Source organism: Schistocerca cancellata, chromosome 5 (genome assembly GCF_023864275.1).
Source record: "Schistocerca cancellata isolate TAMUIC-IGC-003103 chromosome 5, iqSchCanc2.1, whole genome shotgun sequence".
In the NCBI taxonomy this organism is placed as follows: Eukaryota; Metazoa; Arthropoda; class Insecta; order Orthoptera; family Acrididae; genus Schistocerca; species Schistocerca cancellata.
The window spans coordinates 768,620,980-768,639,751 of record NC_064630.1 but is presented as its reverse complement, the minus strand read 5'-3'; the positions used below and the strand labels follow the sequence as shown (position 1 = coordinate 768,639,751).

Sequence of the window (18,772 nt, the reverse complement as noted above, 5' to 3'; positions counted from 1 at the left end):
CAGAGACAAACACAGCAACAGCTTCAAAAGTTAGACTCACTGGAACAAACGCTTGAACAAACACGTGAAGGTTTAACTGCTGAGTTACTTAAAATCGAGTCAAAATGTCAGAAAGACTGTAATGACGTAAAAACACAAATTTGTGAGCATTTTCAACCTATTTCTTCTCGTCATAAAAATTCATTACAGAATCACGAAGCAGCCATAAAAGAACTGCGAACTAAACTCCTGGAAATTGAAATAAGAACACCGTGAATTCATTGACCCAGGAAGGGGAAACTTTATTGACACATTCCTGGGGTCAGATATATCACATGATCACACTGACAGAACCACAGGCACATAGACACAGGCAACAGAGCATGCACAATGTCGGCACTAGTACAGTGTATATCCACCTTTCGCAGCAATGCAGGCTGCTATTCTCCCATGGAGACGATCGTAGAGATGCTGGATGTAGTCCTGTGGAACGGCTTGCCGTGCCATTTCCACCTGGCGCCTCAGTTGGACCAGCGTTCGTGCTGGACGTGCAGACCGCGTGAGACGACGCTTCATCCAGTCCCAAACTTGCTCAATGGGGGACAGATCCGGAGATCTTGCTGGCCAGGGTAGTTGACTTACACCTTCTAGAGCACGTTGGGTGGCACGGGATACATGCGGACGTGCATTGTCCTGTTGGAATAGCAAGTTCCCTTGCCGGTCTAGGAATGGTAGAACGATGGGTTCGATGACGGTTTGGATGTACCGTGCACTATTCAGTGTCCCCTCGACGATCACCAGTGGTGTACGGCCAGTGTAGGAGATCACTCCCCACACCATGATGCCGGGTGTTGGCCCTGTGTGCCTCGGTCGTATGCAGTCCTGATTGTGGCGCTCACCTGCACGGCGCCAAACATGCATACGACCATCATTGGCACCAAGGCAGAAGCGACTCTCATCGCTGAAGACGACACGTCTCCATTCGTCCCTCCATTCACGCCTGTCGCGACACCACTGGAGGCGGGCTGCACGATGTTGGGGCGTGAGCGGAAGACGGCCTAACGGTGTGCGGGACCGTAGCCCAGCTTCATGGAGACGGTTGCGAATGGTCCTCGCCGATACCCCAGGAGCAACAGTGTCCCTAATTTGCTGGGAAGTGGCGGTGCGGTCCCCTACGGCACTGCGTAGGATCCTACAGTCTTGGCGTGCATCCGTGCGTCGCTGCGGTCCGGTCCCAGGTCGACGGGCACGTGCACCTTCCGCCGACCACTGGCGACAACATCGATGTACTGTGGAGACCTCACGCCCCACGTGTTGAGAAATTCGGCGGTACGTCCACCCGGCCTCCCGCATGCCCACTATACGCCCTCGCTCAAAGTCCGTCAACTGCACATACGGTTCACGTCCACGCTGTCGCGGCATGCTACCAGTGTTAAAGACTGCGATGGAGCTCCGTATGCCACGGCAAACTGGCTGACACTGACGGCGGCGGTGCACAAATGCTGCGCAGTTAGCGCCATTTGACGGCCAACACTGCGGTTCCTGGTGTGTCCGCTGTGCCGTGCGTGTGATCATTGCTTGTACAGCCCTCTCGCAGTGTCCGGAGCAAGTATGGTGGGTCTGACACACCGGTGTCAATGTGTTCTTTTTTCCATTTCCAGGAGTGTATTTTTCATTAAAATCACGACACCTTGCAAGCTAAAATTGACTCAGTTGCATCTACCGATTCGGTTACACAACTTGCAAAATCTCAGGAAAACTTAAAGGACACAGTAGATACTATTTCAACACAAATGGACACTCTGAAACTTGGTTCAGAAAAACACACTGAGGAAATCTGTTCACTATTGAAGAACGTATCCGAACTTTCGGATCAGTTCACTAACTTATCTACAAAGGTCTCCAAAGTCTGATCTGAAAGATCTGATCTGAATGACACAAGACCCATAGCCTTCACTGACACACAAGAGTATGAAAACAAATTAGAAAATTCAAACAAAATCAAAATCAAATCAATACACATTATAAAAGACAAATCCGGAAAGTACAAGATCAGTTGACGCAGGTAATACAAGAATTACATATTTCAGAGGACACTCACGCTCCAATACCGGAAGAGGGACATGGAAATACGGAACAGCCACAAAATAATAACACGAGGCACTTCGGAAGTTATGAAAGAAATTGTCAAGGTACACCGAATTTTGAGATGGAACCGCCGAAACGAAGTAACAATTACCGATATGCGACTTGCCGACATGACGATTTTGACTATAAGCTGTTTATTACTACACGTAAATTCAAAACATTTAAGAATTCCGGCAACGACATTCATCCACAAGTGTGGGTTCATCAATTCTCTCATTATTTTCCTTCCAACTGGTCATTAGAGCACAGATTAAAATTTATGTGTGGCTATTTAGAGAATGAACCAGCTGTAAGAATGCGATCGGTCATTCACGATTGCCACAGTGAAGGAGAATTTTATCATGCCTTGGTCTCAGCATATTGGTCTCAAGCTACACAAGACCAAGTAAAACAGCATCATAATGATGAAACGTTTTGAACAATCTGAATTTTCCAGTCTTGTGAAATATTTTGAAGACATGTTGCACAAGAATCAGTACCTGTTAAACCCCTACAGCCCCTCAGAACTCATCCGCATTTGCTTAATCAAATTGCCTGAACAATTATGACACGTTATTTTGGCAGGACGTTGCAAAGACGACATTGAAGCTTTTCAGGGACTCTTACAAGAATTGGAAAGTGACACTGACAATCGCGGAGCGCGAAAACAAGAGAACAACAATTACAGGTCATATCTATTACAATTCCGCGATGAAAGAAATAATAAATGGACATGACGAGGCTATTCTTACAATGTAAATCGTCACCAAAACAGACACCACCCATATGACAACAGTTGGCAGAGTAGTAATATTTACAGGGAAAGATCACCTCTCTGCAGTAATGACTATCACAGAGACAATCGGAGAAACAGACAATATGGGAACCAAAATAATTATTATCAAGGGAGACAGAATAACGTTAGACGCAACGGTCCACGGCGCAGTTACGATTCCAGGAGAAATTCTCCACCACATGACCGACAAAAAAGAAACTATGTAAACTACCAACAAAACGGCAGACCTGAATTTCATCAGAACTGGCGGGATTCAAACAGGGCTGGGCCCTCTCGGCAAGGTGAATTTGTAGAAGTTAGGTCTCCTAATCCCAATAACGATGCACACCAACAAAGAGATAGCAGGCAATGACTCGCACCACAGGCAGCCGGCTGGCTCAGAGAAAAATAACATAGACGCTAACCTTGAGAAAAATTTGAGCATTCTTTACCAATGTACCATATACCACATAATAATTCCATTGAAGCTGGAGCTCTGCATGGTAGGAGGAGTAAAGGATTGCACCACATTTCACATGTAAAACCGTTTGTTGGAAGTAATCTGCTTTTTAACTTAGTCTTTGCCATAAAATTTTTCACTTCACGCTACTAGTACAATTTGTCACACTGAGAAACTTAACATACAACAATGTTTTGAAGTTAACTATCCAGTCTAGAACCTAGGGAACATATTTAGACAGTATTTACGAGTGCATCGTTATAGTGAACAGACGACACAGTGTTATTGTGTGTGTACATTCTTCCTTGTTAGTTGCACGATTACGTAACGACTATGAGGCTCACATACTTAGAATATGTACCGGTACTGCTAATCAGATTTTAATGCAATATTTTGGTTTACTTGAAAATACATTCTGGATGTAAAGTACTTTCTGAGAGATACCAGATGACACAGTGGTTAGTTTATTTGACCGCTACACGATTACATCACGACACTACTAATGAGTGACACAATTTGTATCACTGCTTTTGCGCTGTATCTGTTTTATATCTGCACAGTTTTTCTGAATTCTTCTGGAAAGTAAAACATGTTTTAGCAGTAACTTTTGTGGTATAGCTACAATGAGACAGCCTTTTCCGTAGCACAACAACACGTTACAGCACAGAACTTTCTTCATCTCAGCAATAAGCGTAATAACTAAGATATCTATACGCACAGCATTTCACTTTTGTTTATGAGGAAGTGAGTACATTGACTTGAGCAGAAATTTGCTTACAGAGGACGATAACTACGACAGTTCCACAGAATTATCTTACAGCAAGACGCACATTTAGCGCTACTGGACATGCATTTGAGTGATAAATTTTGTACTTAAAACATTTATTTTTAAATATTTTTGAATTACAATGATACAAAAGTTTTCCGTGATACATTTTATTCCATTGCTGTAATCTTTAACACCTGAGGTTATAATTACATTAATCCTCAGGGGGGTACACACTTACTTTGTGTACCATGTGTTTGGCAAGCACAAGGAGCCCTAGCTAATATGGTATTTGCTTATACAACTTTACACATCAATACCATATTTCTCTAACACAGAAGTACACAGCTATCTGATTATTTAACAGAGAAACAAACATTTTTTTAATACATCAGTGACAGATGTTTACTTAATTACACAGTTGGATAACTTCACACTTATGAAATAGTATTTTGTCTGTACTTTGTGAACCCTTCACATTTTTCAGAACCATTGTGATTCTATGAGAGCTTTGAATGTTGTATTTGGTATGGGATCATGATTTTTAAAGTGAGTTTGAGGTAGATGACACTATTGAAATGAGCAGAGAATTTTTTTAGGTTTTGAAATTATTGCAGAAAGCTACGACATTTTTGTGATTTGACTGAGGTGTTATGTTATTATTCCGACGACGATGTGTATTGTGCTGTTGAGGTATGTTTATGATCAATAAGCTGATGCTATATGAGGAATTTGGTTATGCTATGTATTTATTATGTTGAAATATTGAAGAACTGTCGACGAATATGTACATGTGTAATAAGGTAAGGAGTAATGAAGAGTGGGTAGGGAGTCTGATACATGAAAAAGGATGTTGGAAACCAAGAATCGTACTTTAAGAGTTATGAAATGTGTGTACATGCGTGAATGTATCACAATGCCACCGAAAATTTTTTGGTCACTGTTATATTTACAGGATTTTGTTTCTACACATTTGTAACGCAAATTCTCGACCTGTGAAATTTTTTATATGAGACTGTCACTGTAGTGCCAACTGGTGTCGTAAATATTTCGGTAAGAAAGCCAAGTGACCTTGACGTAATGCGTTGTGAGCGGCCAGCTGTGCCAGCTGCCTGGATAAAAAGCCATTAGGTGGAGAAAAAAGAGGCCATTAATCTTGCTATTGACTTTTATTTGTAGAAAGCATCGCAAATATGACACACTATTACTTGGAAACATATGATTATGCTGTGGAGCAAGTACTTTGTGCTACTTGCTGATATGCTTATGAGTTGATGGGAAATATTCTTACATCTGCACACCTGATTGTGACAAGTGTCTTTCTACGAGACCTGAGAGAATTTCTACTGACTTATGAAATGCCACATGGCTATTGAACGATGTTTTTAAGCTTTGCTTTACATTGTTGCTTATTTCATTTGATATCTGGTTTCCAGCTATGCTGCAGCATTGGTTGTATAAAATAAAATTAAATGCATTTGCTAATGTGAACACTTTCTGTCAACAGATCTATTAAATAATTATTTTATGATCCACATTCTTCGAAAATGGAGCACTTCGAAATAAATAACAACAAGAAGGGACTAATAACAGTAACTGCATATATAATTTTCTTTTCAAGTACTTGGTAATTTTTTTTAGAATAAGTTTTTGTGGTGCAGCACTTTAATTACATAGACATTCAGATGTGAATATACATTTCCCTTATATGCATTGTTGTCTTTAGTGTACTATTTTTTCTGCTTGTGGGTTTGTCATGATTAGATGTAAGTTATTACATTTGCTGCTGCTGTTTGCCAGGCATAGTGCTACTGAATTTCACTTTGTATTACTCTGTGAAGCCAGTTTTACTACTGATTTATTTTTATTTTTGCTGCACATTGGCTCATATTAGCGATAATGTTGCATTTGCTTTACTGATTTATATTTATTGCTGATTGCTTTGCCAATTTGCATTTTTTTGTCATTGCTGTTTGTGTTAATTGGTTTGTGCTGCTGCATTGCCTCTTCCCTTAGTTTAGCATCTGAGCTCAGTAGATTTAAGTTAGCTTAAGAGGTGATAGGCTATATAAGAGAATGAGTTGTGATGAATAGGAAGAAATGCATTGGCAAGGTATAAAAAAAGTGAAATAAGAGGAAAGATCTATGGAATGAAGTTTTGGGTTGGACTGCAGTACCAATTGAAAAAACGAACCCTGTCCTTTCCATTTTTGCTATTCCACTATGTTTTTGTGTACCCTTGTGTATTTGTGTTCTTCCTGTCTTTACATGTTTATCTGATAAGACTTATGTTGTAGAATTTTTGCAATACTCAGCTACATTCACTATGATGGGGAATACTATTATCCTCAAATATAATTTGCGTTTATAATATGTTATTTGTCCATCAGAAAGAGTAAATTTATAATATTGGATATCATGGGCTGATATATATATATTATTTACCTATTAAGGTAAATACATTATTTGCTCTCTATCAAAATCTTTCTTTTGCTATGCCTATCAGTAGTTAGTGCCTTCAGTAGTTTGAATCTATTATTTAGCTGGCAGTAGTGGCGCTCGCTGTATTGCAGTAGTTCGAGCAACGAAGATTTTTGTGAGGTCAGTGATTTGTGAAACGTATAGGTTAATTTAGTCAGGACCATTCTCTTGTAGGGACTATTGAAAGTCAGATTGTGTTGCGCTAAAAATATTGTGTGTCAGTTTAAGCACAGTCATGTATAATTTTTCTAAGGGGACGTTTCAACGTAGTATAATACTTACATTTACAACCTCTCTGTGCTGTTACCTTAAGGGACTTCGTATGTGGCGAGAAATTTGGTTATCTTAACAGAGAGTTCGAAAGTGAGGGGGCGTCCTGCAACAGAGGTAGGGTTTAGCACGCCGTCATGATCTAAAAATGTCTTTAATATTCTAGACCTGTGGTGCATGACGCCACAGATGAGGAAGGATATTTATCTACCTGATGAAAGAATACTTAGAAGGAATATAGCCTTTGCCATAATCCTGTACACGATTTTCACAACAAGTAACAATACTGAAGCAGTAATAGCTTCAGAAATAAATTGAAATCATATCTCCTTGACAACTCCTTCTATACCATAGATGAATTCTTGAATAGGAATAACTAAATCTATTAATATAGTACATGCATATTCTGCCACTTAAGGGAATGGGGTAAATAATAGAAATACTAATCTTTAACATTGTACTATTATATATATTAAAAATCCTTGTATCATATATGCACTTCTTGTGCACTTGATACGTTCCACATCATAACGGCTACCGTACTGTGCGATTGATTAATGGAACACGCAACCAACTAACTAACTGTAGTCACGTGAAATGACGTGTATCGTCCGATTTCTTCCATCGTCTAAAATAACTCGTCTAAATTGGAGGAAACTATGTTTTGCATGAGAAATTCCAGGATTGTGGTCTACAATATCGTTACCTCAGATTGGGTAAAGCAGATTTTTTAAACTATAATGCCTATGTCGAGATGAAATTGTGTAGAACTACTGAATGTGTCGAATGTGCAGCTGCTTGTCCTGCAGCGCATCATGGCGAAATTCTGAAAATCCGTCATAACAGATCTGTACTGAAAACGGCGGTTTTTCAAAACACTTATAAAGGGATCCGAATTACTGATTTTATGTTAGGGCTGAGTAAAATTCGTAAAAGAGAAACGTCCAACGAAAACCTTCACATAGATTTCTATTTTTTAACACCACTGTTTCTTTTAACTGCTCAGACAATTTCTGAGCTGCTATTGTTTCAACATTGACAAGTAAAAAAATTGACGACAATAAGGTCATGATTCAGTAGCGCCATGAACTTAAAATGTGACCCACATGATTGTTTTATGTCCCACTGCTGTATGTGTGAGAGAGGAGCACCATACTTACCAATAAACAAGCGTCGAAATTATCTATACGCAGCTTTCAATGTTTTCGACGATGTAAGGCCTGCTATATGAAAGCGTGAGCAAAGCTTTCACAACAGAAACACTCTTCATCTTTGTGTTTTCGGAGCCACTGATAAAACTTACAAGTTAGAATTGTACACTGTTCTTCAAAATTAACGAGGAGATAAATAAAGTAACTTAAAGCAGTAACAATTCGAGACCAATGCATGCACGTTCAGCACCCCCATCCTTCCAGCAATTTTGATGGTGTGTCCGTCATTATTTGTCATCTGTACATTATTCAGTATGAAGAGCCGCCAGAAGCAACTGTGCACTTAGCTGGAGAGAACAAAGTCAGTTTGTGTGGAACAAGTAGTCCACTTTATACTGCTGACCTTTAGCGATAAATTAACAACGTTATGACATCCTGTTCATACATAGATTTTGTTGTTCTTGTTACAGCACAGGACCTGGTGCTGTAATTTAGAAGCAATATGAGAGAGATGGTTGGGGGCCAGTGTACCATATGACACAGACCACGTAATCTGGGCGGTCACCATGCCCTGCAGTGTATTCCATATGCTCTAGGAGCGTGTGGCGCGATGTGTAGGAAGCAGGGTAAGTGGTGAGTCGTGAATGGTTGCCGCAAATGCGCGTGGCTGGATCTATGAAGACTAGGAAATAAATAATAACACGAGAGAGTTTACAATGTATATGTGCAGGTAATTACATATGTCCTACAAAAATTGTCTTTTACATTTTAACCTTATCAGTCAATATAAAACATAGTTCATTAAATGTTAGCAGTTAAAGTTGCAAGAACAGCATAATCTTCTGAATGTCAGCTGTAAAACTTTTTTGTATACTGGTGGGAAATTGACAGTTTGGTAGTAGGACACTAAAACTGGAAACTGCTATAACTCTCAATTGGTAGAATATCAACTACTAAAATGAGTAAAATTGACCATGAAATTGACTATTTTCTAGGACCCCAAATCGGGAAATGGAAGAATTTCCTGTAAAATTGACAATTTGATTGGCCACCAAGCCAGGTATCGCTAAAATTGGCTGTAAAATTGGTAAATTGTTAGGATTCCGAATCTGAAAATTGGTAAAGCGCTAGGATATGCAGAAATATATCTGTCTGCTATGTAAATAAATCTAGTCTTGCAGAAATAGTTTTTAAAATGATAGTTTTAACAATTATGTGCTGTTGCTCCAGCCAATAGCTGTAGAGCTGCCTCTGATCTTAGGCAAATTGTTCTTCATTCTAGGCCTGTGCCCTGCAGGGAGTGGATTAGGGTGTCAATATTTGTTATAAGAAATTAATTTTTTACTATTGTTCTAGTTACATGAGCTTTCGTCATTCTGTATAGTGAGAGGTAGATATAAAAAAAATGGGGAGATGAAATACTTCGACACTGTAGTGCCTGTGACACACAGCATATTCTGCAAAATTTGGGTAAATATTAAAGTAAGGTACTTTGAGATTACAGTGTATTACATCTTGGTAAATTCTGAAAAAATGTTAATCCTCTATGTGAGTAGAACGTAACTTAAGCAAAAAGTTCCAGCCAATGTTACCGTAATAAATAACAGCATTCAAGTTTCATGCCAACGGCCTTGACACAGTGGTAACACTGGTTCCCGTCAGATCACCGAAGTTAACCGCTGTCGGGCTGGGCTAGCACTTGGATGGGTGACCACCTGGTCTGCCGAGCGCTGTTGGCAAGTGGGGTGCACTCAGCCCCTGTGAGGCAAACTGAGGCTCTACTTGATTGAGAAGCAGCGGCTCCGGTCTCGTAAAATGACATACGACCGGTAGAGCGGTGTGCTGACCACATGCCCCTCCATATCCGCACCCAGTAATGTCTGTGGGCTGAGAATCACCCGGCGGACAGTGGGTACCGTTGTTCCTTCCCAGGCCTGTTCGGGCGGAGAATAGTTTAGTTTTATTCAAGTTTGATATCGTAATCAACACAATTAGCAGCAGGATATTGGCTATTTTCTGTAATATGCTATAACTGCGCCTGATTTTTTGCATAAATATTCACTCTAAGCATGAGATCAAAAAATTCCTATGTGTGCATTAAATAATCGACTGAAACTGCTTTTTCTCCGAGTCTCAGCGTATCTCCAGATATATATGGATTTCGATCAAGTCTTTGGTTGCTAAAAGTATTGACAATTACCACAACGCCATCAAGCAATGTTATTCTGCAGATCTTAAGAAAACAGGAAATAGTGAATCAAACGCAAACTGTTATCTAACTTCCTTGAGCTTTAATTACTGAACGATGAACTCGAGACACTGCTGCATCACATCCTACAGCATATGGATGATGTATCACTTTTGTGTGTTAAACCTCAATTAATAACTACAGTATTTACGCTAGACGTATGAGGGAGAAGAATGTTGTATATCTGCACTCATAGTGCACTGGAAATGACGTTAGCATATATACATGTCGCCCTTGTTAAGGGAGACCAGCTGTAAAAAGTGATGGAATAGATCCAAATGCAAGCGTAAAAGAAATCGTGGAATTAGCTGTCTGACGTTAAGATAACACATCTCATTTGAGTAACTGCATGTCTGCCTTAATCACGATTAAGAGCACTGACTCCACTATATGACAGAAAAAATAACAACCTTTTATTAATCACCAAAGAGATGATGCATTGTCTGTAACCACTACAAAATATCATTTGCTTGTCGTTACATCCTCAAATAGGCAAGTGATACCTACAGAATATAAAGTGCTATGTATTTACTGAAGTATAAGCCCAGGTGTCTTTTTGTAAGCGGTGTGTCACTTCCAAGTGAACATTACATTCCACCTAGGCAGAAATTACCTTAGCGTGCACTCTCTATAATGTGTGGTAACATACTGCCACATGATAACATATGGAGCAATCACTAACACAGGTCCACCATAAGTGTTACATAGAAGTGTTACAATTGACTCAGGGGAAAAGGGCTCAGCTGCACCATCGTCTTACCCTATCATAAAGACTAGACAGTTCTTCTTAAGATTTTGAAGATGAAATACGAGATTATGTACATCGTAAATGTAGAGAAAAATGTATTACCACGTTGCACTTGTATGAATGTATAAATGAACGTATAACGGTATAAATGTTTTAAACGCTAGTAAATGGTGTTCACAAGGTGCTTCTGTGTCGTGTCAGCTAAAGAATAATTTACAGAATAGCAGCTCTGTGGTGTTTAACAATGCTGTGCAGTTTGTCTACTGGTGTAAAGGCAAACCATCAAGAAAATCGAGATTGAAACTTCCTGGCAGATTAAAACTGTGTGCCAGACCGAGACTCGGGACCTTTGCCTTTCGCTGGCAACTGCTCTACGAACTGAGCTACCCAAACACGACTCACACCCTGTCCTCACACCTTTACTTCTGCCAGTACCTCGTCTCCTACCTTCCATACTTTACAGTTCTGCAAGGTTCGCAGGACAGCTTCTGTAAAGTTAGGAAGGTAGGAGACGAGGTACTGGCTGAAGTAAAGCGACGAGGTACTGGCAGAAGTAAAGCTGTGAGGACGGGGCGTGAGTCGTGCTTGGGTAGCTCAGTTGGTAGAGCACTTGCCCGCGAAAGGCAAAGGTCCCGAGTTCGAGTCTCGGTCCGGCACACAGTTTTAACCTGCCAGGAAGTTTCATATCAGCGCCCACTCCGCTGCAGAGTGAAAATATCATTCTGTAAACATCATTAACTATGTTAATAGCTGGTACGTGGCATGTAACAACACTTTGCTGTTTGTCTACTGGTGTACAGATAAACCACCCAATCTATATGGATTATTATTAATTATGTTCTGTTTGCATACACCTTTACGAACTACACTGACTCGAACATATCTCACACAGAAATTCTGTACTGAAACAGAGGAAATTTTGTTCTCGACAATACTTCCAACGGCACAGTTTGTCTGTTTCGATTTGGCACTCAATCGCACACAATCCGCCTAGAGGGGTAACATTTTTTCTCCACCTCATTTCCCGACATTTACCATTAAATTATTCCAGTACTTTAATATTTGGCGCCATTTGGCAGAAAACACGATGACATTATTAATTCTTTATTAATTTATAGACAATTAACATGGTATTGACATACTACATAAAGTTATGAACTACACTATATATATCTAAAGTAATGGATCTGTGAAGCTCTCTACAGTTCTTCACCGCTATGCAGCAGTCATAGAAACTAAGCATAAAATAAACTTCCCGATCAACCATCACGGGCAATAATCGGAGGAATTCTCCATACCAGGTTAAAACACGGGAAAATACAAGTACCTGCCCCGTGTTTATTATCACAGAACGCCAGTAGCATACAAGCAGTTATGGGACACATATGCTTACAGATCTCTGACTGCCCATGACAGATATCTAAAACAATGCAAATTGATTAGATTTTGGTTTACAGGACAATGACATAATATAGTTGAGACTTTCAATTAGACAAATCAAGTAATAGCTAAGATCAGAGAGTATACTACTAATGATTCATTGCAGCAGGCAGACTTAAAAGAATTACTCTTAAGGTCTGCACATGTATTTGGAAACGAAGATGGTATAAGTAAGAGGCGCCAAATCAAATGGAAGTTCGCTCCCATGAAATATGAGTATATTGCCAGAGTACATACTCCAACCGATGGACCAAGAAAGCAGCGGTCATTTATGAGATAAGGCTAATAAAGGATATTAAATTGTATGCTGCAAATCAGGAGCAATCATCAAAATAAGGCTAAATGGTTATACACCAACAACTGACAAGCCTGCCACCTTGCTGTTAGGTAGTGCATTATATTTCAGTTGTCAAGCATCTAAAACATTTATACATGAATATGGCATTAAACAGGTTTCAAACGGTTTCAAACAAAGAGCAATCCCGCAGTGCATATTTTTCTTGAGTTTTACCACTTCATACGAACATATGCACTCAAGGATCAGACAAAACAGATAGGATATATAGAATTACTTGTACAGGTTGCAATGATTCGCCAGTGTACGTTAAACAATTTACTCCAGCTGAACTAAGTTGTTAAACCAAAGAGAAGAACGAATGGGCAGATCCGCTTCTATGTCTTCAGGGAGAAGAACGTTCCTGTGAAGACAAGGTAAGACGAGCTTTAAGAGCGCTCACTGGGCAGGCACATTTGAGGAAACCCTGCTATGACAATAGATAACAGCAGAAACAAAGATATCAGGTGGGAGAAATTATTCTGTTCAGTACTCATCTGAAGTTTTTGCTTCTTTTCAAAAGAAATTATAAATGGCAGTTTTTGTACAAGGGTCCTTATAAAATAGGATTCCGCATAACGGAAGTTATACCTTGGTCTATCCTAAATCCAGTTCAATTCAGGGATTATTTGCCCACCAGAGTCTCAAAAGATACCTTCTTCTCTATAATACCTTCTTCTCTATGTTGTGTGAGACGCTTGTGATAAATTGGTTATTAATTTTGATATAGACACTGGTTTAATAAGTGATGTTAGAAGGAAAGATAGTCTACCTTCATGTGAGTTCTAAGTATGTGATCTGTCTAGCTTTAGCGTAGTTTTTTTTTTTTTTTTCTTTATATTCATTTTATCTGACTTATTCATTTGGTTTTGACTGAATGAATTTTTTTTCCTATAAACTGACATAGTATTCCTGGCTCAAAATGTGGTTCTTTCACAAAGAAGATATAAATATAAAGTCAGCCGGCCTCTGTGGCCGAGCGGTTCTAGGCGCTTCAGTCCGGATCCACGCTGCTGCTATGATCGCAGGTTCGAATCCTGCCTTGTTCATGGATGTGTGTGACGTCCTTAGGTTAGTTAGGTTTAAACAGTTCTAAGTCTAGGGGACTGATGACCTCAGATGTTAAGTCCCATAGTGCTATTTTTTCTTGAAGTCAGGCCAGAGTCGTGGAAAGAAAACTATATTTATGACTGTAAACTTCTTCCTGTAATGAAGTGTAGACATCATTCTTACGAAAGAACATAAACATTTACTCTACATACATGTTACCTTTATGTACTTTAAAAAAACACTTGAGATCCATCTGGGTGATATGACTGCAGGAACTGTACGTGATTTGTCCTGAGGAACTGTGAATAGAGAAACCAGCTTTTGAGCAGCTACTGGGTTAGTGAACATCGGACGACATATGGGATTGTAATGAACACACTTCGTAAATAGTTACAGCACATTCAAAATAACTCTGTACTAGGGCGTGCTTGTACGGACAACAAAACCTAAAACGTCGCCACAAGTTCTATAAAAGATTTTCACTTACCTGGGATTATCGCAAGGATCTGCTATGTACTTCTGGTGTAATGCAAAACGATGATTCTCTCCTTGTGTGAGATGGGACCCCTTGTCGCTCACTTACACACACACACACACACACACACACACACACACACACACACACACACACACAAACTCTGATGTTTGATATGCTTGAGACACAATGCCATAGTGGCGTGAGGAGCAGCCTGAAGGTCAGGCACTGGATCTGGTTGTTCCTGCAACTACATAGCTCCTTTACAAAGTGAAACACTAAGAAGCAATGGTCGGAGACAAGCCACGATAAGAGGACCTGTATAACAGCACAGAAGTAACAGCTGATTTTAATGGAAGAAAGTTGACATGCATGTAGGCCCAATGATGTTCTCTTTTGTTCAGTTCAGTGTTAAGCAACGCTCAGTCAATGCAGAGCCGCCCTACGAAGTGGGAATGTGTAATCAAGTGTCACTAAGCATAGCACACATCACAGGTTGGGATATCTGCGTTTGAATGCTTTCATACTGGGCAGAATGATGGATTCTGTGTGGGTCTGTCATTCTGTGACACTGCTGCTTGTACAGGGTGCGCTGCTCCAAAAGTGAAGCGTTTGTGAAATCAGTGGAAAGAGGAGGGCCCCAAACCGCGCCGACGGGGCACTGAATAACGCAAGTGACCACAGCGTAAGATGACCGCCATCTTAACCACTTGGCCATAAAGGACAGAACAGTTTGGATGAACGCCATCTTGTCCACCTGGCCGTAAAGGACAGAACAGCTTCGTGCACAATGTTTGTGCAATGGTGGAACACTGCAACAGATGTGTACCTGTTTGCATCGAGGGTTCGATACCTTCTTCGGCTGGACTGGTGGCACACACACACATGGAGGCTTCCACTGATTAGAACCCATCAAAACCACAGGCTGCAATGTGCACATTGATTCCGACACCGCCGTGCTGAGAGATACAAAATGTGGTATTTCCGGACGAGTCTTGTTTCAACTTCTCCTATACTGATGGTCTCATGCAAGTTTGCCATCATGAATGCAGTCATGCAGACTGTACTGTTGAGTGCATAGTGGGCAACCACTGTGATGGTTTGCAGCACTGTAGCCTCTAACACGTGATCTAACCTCCTACATCTTGAGGGCAATCCTAACAGCCACCACTACATCACCGAAGTTTTGCAGCATGAAGCACTGCTCCTCCTGCAGGCCGTTCCACATGCTATATTTCAGCAGAAACAATACCCAGAAACATGTGGAGAGGAATGTGCAAGCCTTCTTCAAAGAACAGCAGGTACCACTGCTTCCCTGGCCTGACTGTTCGCCTGACATATCACCTATAGAACATGTTTGGGATATGGTCAGTTGGCATCTTGTTGCTTCAGATTGTCCTGCAGCCACAATTGATGCTTTGTGGACATGCCTATAAACCATGTGTCAGAGTACACCTGAGAGCCTACTCAAGTATTATTTGGTTCGTTGCCATGATGTCAAGTGACTCTGACTACCGCTTGTGATGGTGGTAATACATACTGAATTTCCACATTGCATGTACAGGTCTGTAAATGTAATCAATTGTGTAGCGTCATGACCCTAATTTGGGAAAAAATATCATTGTGTACACATCTCTCCTTCTTGGTGTTACACTTTCTCCAAACAGTAGGGTACATGATGCACCATCATTGAACCATATATTTTAAAAACAATGTAAAACTGACCAGCAGAGACACTTACACAATGCATATTTTGGCATTAACTAGAATCACCATGTACACTCCTGGAAATGGAAAAAAGAACACATTGACACCGGTGTGTCAGACCCACCATACTTGCTCCGGACACTGCGAGAGGGCTGTACAAGCAATGATCACACGCACGGCACAGCGGACACACCAGGAAACGCGGTGTTGGCCATCGAATGGCGCTAGCTGCGCAGCATTTGTGCACCGCCGCCGTCAGTGTCAGCCAGTTTGCCGAGGCATACGGAGCTCCATCGCAGTCTTTAACACTGGTAGCATGCCGCGACAGCGTGGACGTGAACCGTATGTGCAGTTGACGGACTTTGAGCGAGGGCGTATAGTGGGCATGCGGGAGGCCGGGTGGACGTACCGCCGAATTGCTCAACACGTGTGCCGTGATGTCTCCACAGTACATCGATGTTGTCGCCAGTGGTCGGCGGAAGGTGCACGTGCCCGTCGACCTGGGACCGGACCGCAGCGACGCACGGATGCACGCCAAGACCGTAGGATCCTACGCAGTGCCGTAGGGGACCGCACCGCCACTTCCCAGCAAATTAGGGACACTGTTGCCTCCTGGGGTATCGGCGAGTACCATTCGCAACCGTCTCCATGAAGCTGGGCTACGGTCCCGCACACCGTTAGGCCGTCTTCCGCTCACGCCCCAACATCGTGCAGCCCGCCTCCAGTGGTGTCGCGACAGGCGTGAATGGAGGGACGAATGGAGACGTGTCGTCTTCAGCGATGAGAGTCGCTTCTGCCTTGGTGCCAATGATGGTCGTATGCGTGTTTGGCGCCGTGCAGGTGAGCGCCACAATCAGGACTGCATACGACCGAGGCACACAGGACCAACACCCGGCATCATGGTGTGGGGAGCGATCTCCTACACTGGCCGTACACCACTGGTGATCGTCGAGGGGACACTGAATAGTGCACGGTACATCCAAACCGTCATCGAACCCATCGTTCTACCATTCCTAGACCGGCAAGGGAACTTGCTGTTCCAACAGGACAATGCACGTCCGCATGTATCCCGTGCCACCCAACGTGCTGTAGAAGGTGTAAGTCAACTACCCTGGCCAGCAAGATCTCCGGATCTGTCCCCCATTGAGCATGTTTGGGACTGGATGAAGCGTCGTCTCACGCGGTCTGCACGTCCAGCACGAACGCTGGTCCAACTGAGGCGCCAGGTGGAAATGGCATGGCAAGCCGTTCCACAGGACTACATCCAGCATCTCTACGATCGTCTCCATGGGAGAATAGCAGCCTGCATTGCCGCGAAAGGTGGATATACATTGTACTAGTGCCGACATTGTGCATGCTCTGTTGCCTGTGTCTATGTGCCTGTGGTTCTGTCAGTGTGATCATTTGATGTATCTGACCCCAGTAATGTGTCAATAAAGTTTCCCCTTCCTGGGACAATGAATTCACGGTGTTCTTATTTCAATTTCCAGGAGTGTATTTGACGATGACAGGCGCTTTATAGATGGAAGAAGCAAAGATTACCCTGTCCCTTCCCCTCACACCATCTTTTAGGCAGTGATCTAAATAATATATATAGTTCATTCTTTATTATTTCTATTTGTGTGAACCTTTTACTTCCATATGATGTGTAATAAATGAAACACCTACAGCTGACCTTATGATGTCATTTATTGTACGGTCACCAGTTTCAGTGCACCATTTTCAGATCCTAGCAGATGCTGAGGGGGTTAACACTATCTGTATACACAATGCTTTAGTGGCCAACATCTATGACTGGTTTTCACATACTACCTGTAACTGCGACATTGTCTGTCCATCCATAGCTAATGGTTGGAGAGACCACACCACAGTGAAAGATAGTCTGCAAAAACCTGTTACAGATGTTTGCCACTGATTCATTGTTTATATGAATGGTGTTAACCCCCTCAGCATCTGCTGAGGCCTGAAGATGGTGCACTGAAGCACCGAAACTGGTAGCCATATGATTAACGAGATCATAAGGATGTTGGTAGGTGTTTCATTATATTTCATAAGTAAATGGCCGATGTCCCCTAGACCTCCACTCACAAGGATGGACACACACACAAAAAAAAAATTACTTATAACCTTAAATGGAAATTTTTTTCAGTACAACCTAGTGCGGTCATTCATTAATTCTATTTTACACCTGATTCATGTAACTGACAACGCTTTCACTGGGGCAACACTGAGGAATAAACAAGGAGCACTTAGGTGACACTTCCTGCCTATGGTTCTGATCGACGATGTTGCTATCATTAATCTGGTCATCACCTATAGAAATAAAGAACCATTCCGAAAGTTCAGCATTTCATGTAATTTGACTCTTATCGTAGAAAAAAGAAAAGAGACTACAAATGCTCAACTATTACCATCTAGAGTACCATGTCATTGTAGCTTTCTACCGTTTACAGTTGCGATTGAACCATCAGTACTCACCTTGAGTAAAGAATATAGAACATTTATCGTACACAGCGAATTAATAACAATAACATTAACTTTGAAGAATCAGCTGTGAAAGACTACATCAATCTTAGTAAATCAATCATTATAACAAATGGTTAGTTGAAGAACTGTACTGTGCAGTCTTTAAATGTCAAAAGGAAACCACGTTTTTTTGGTTTTTTTCAGAGACGGGAAACATACACTCCTGGAAATTGAAATAAGAACACCGTGAATTCATTGTCCCAGGAAGGGGAAACTTTATTGACACATTCCTGGG

The 18,772-nt window shown here is 41.4% G+C and overlaps 1 pseudogene; it reads left to right on the top strand.

Moving 5' to 3' along the window:
• Nucleotides 1-9,630: 9,630 nt before the first annotated feature.
• Nucleotides 9,631-9,748, top strand: LOC126189067 (5S ribosomal RNA; annotated as a pseudogene).
• Nucleotides 9,749-18,772: the final 9,024 nt, after the last annotated feature.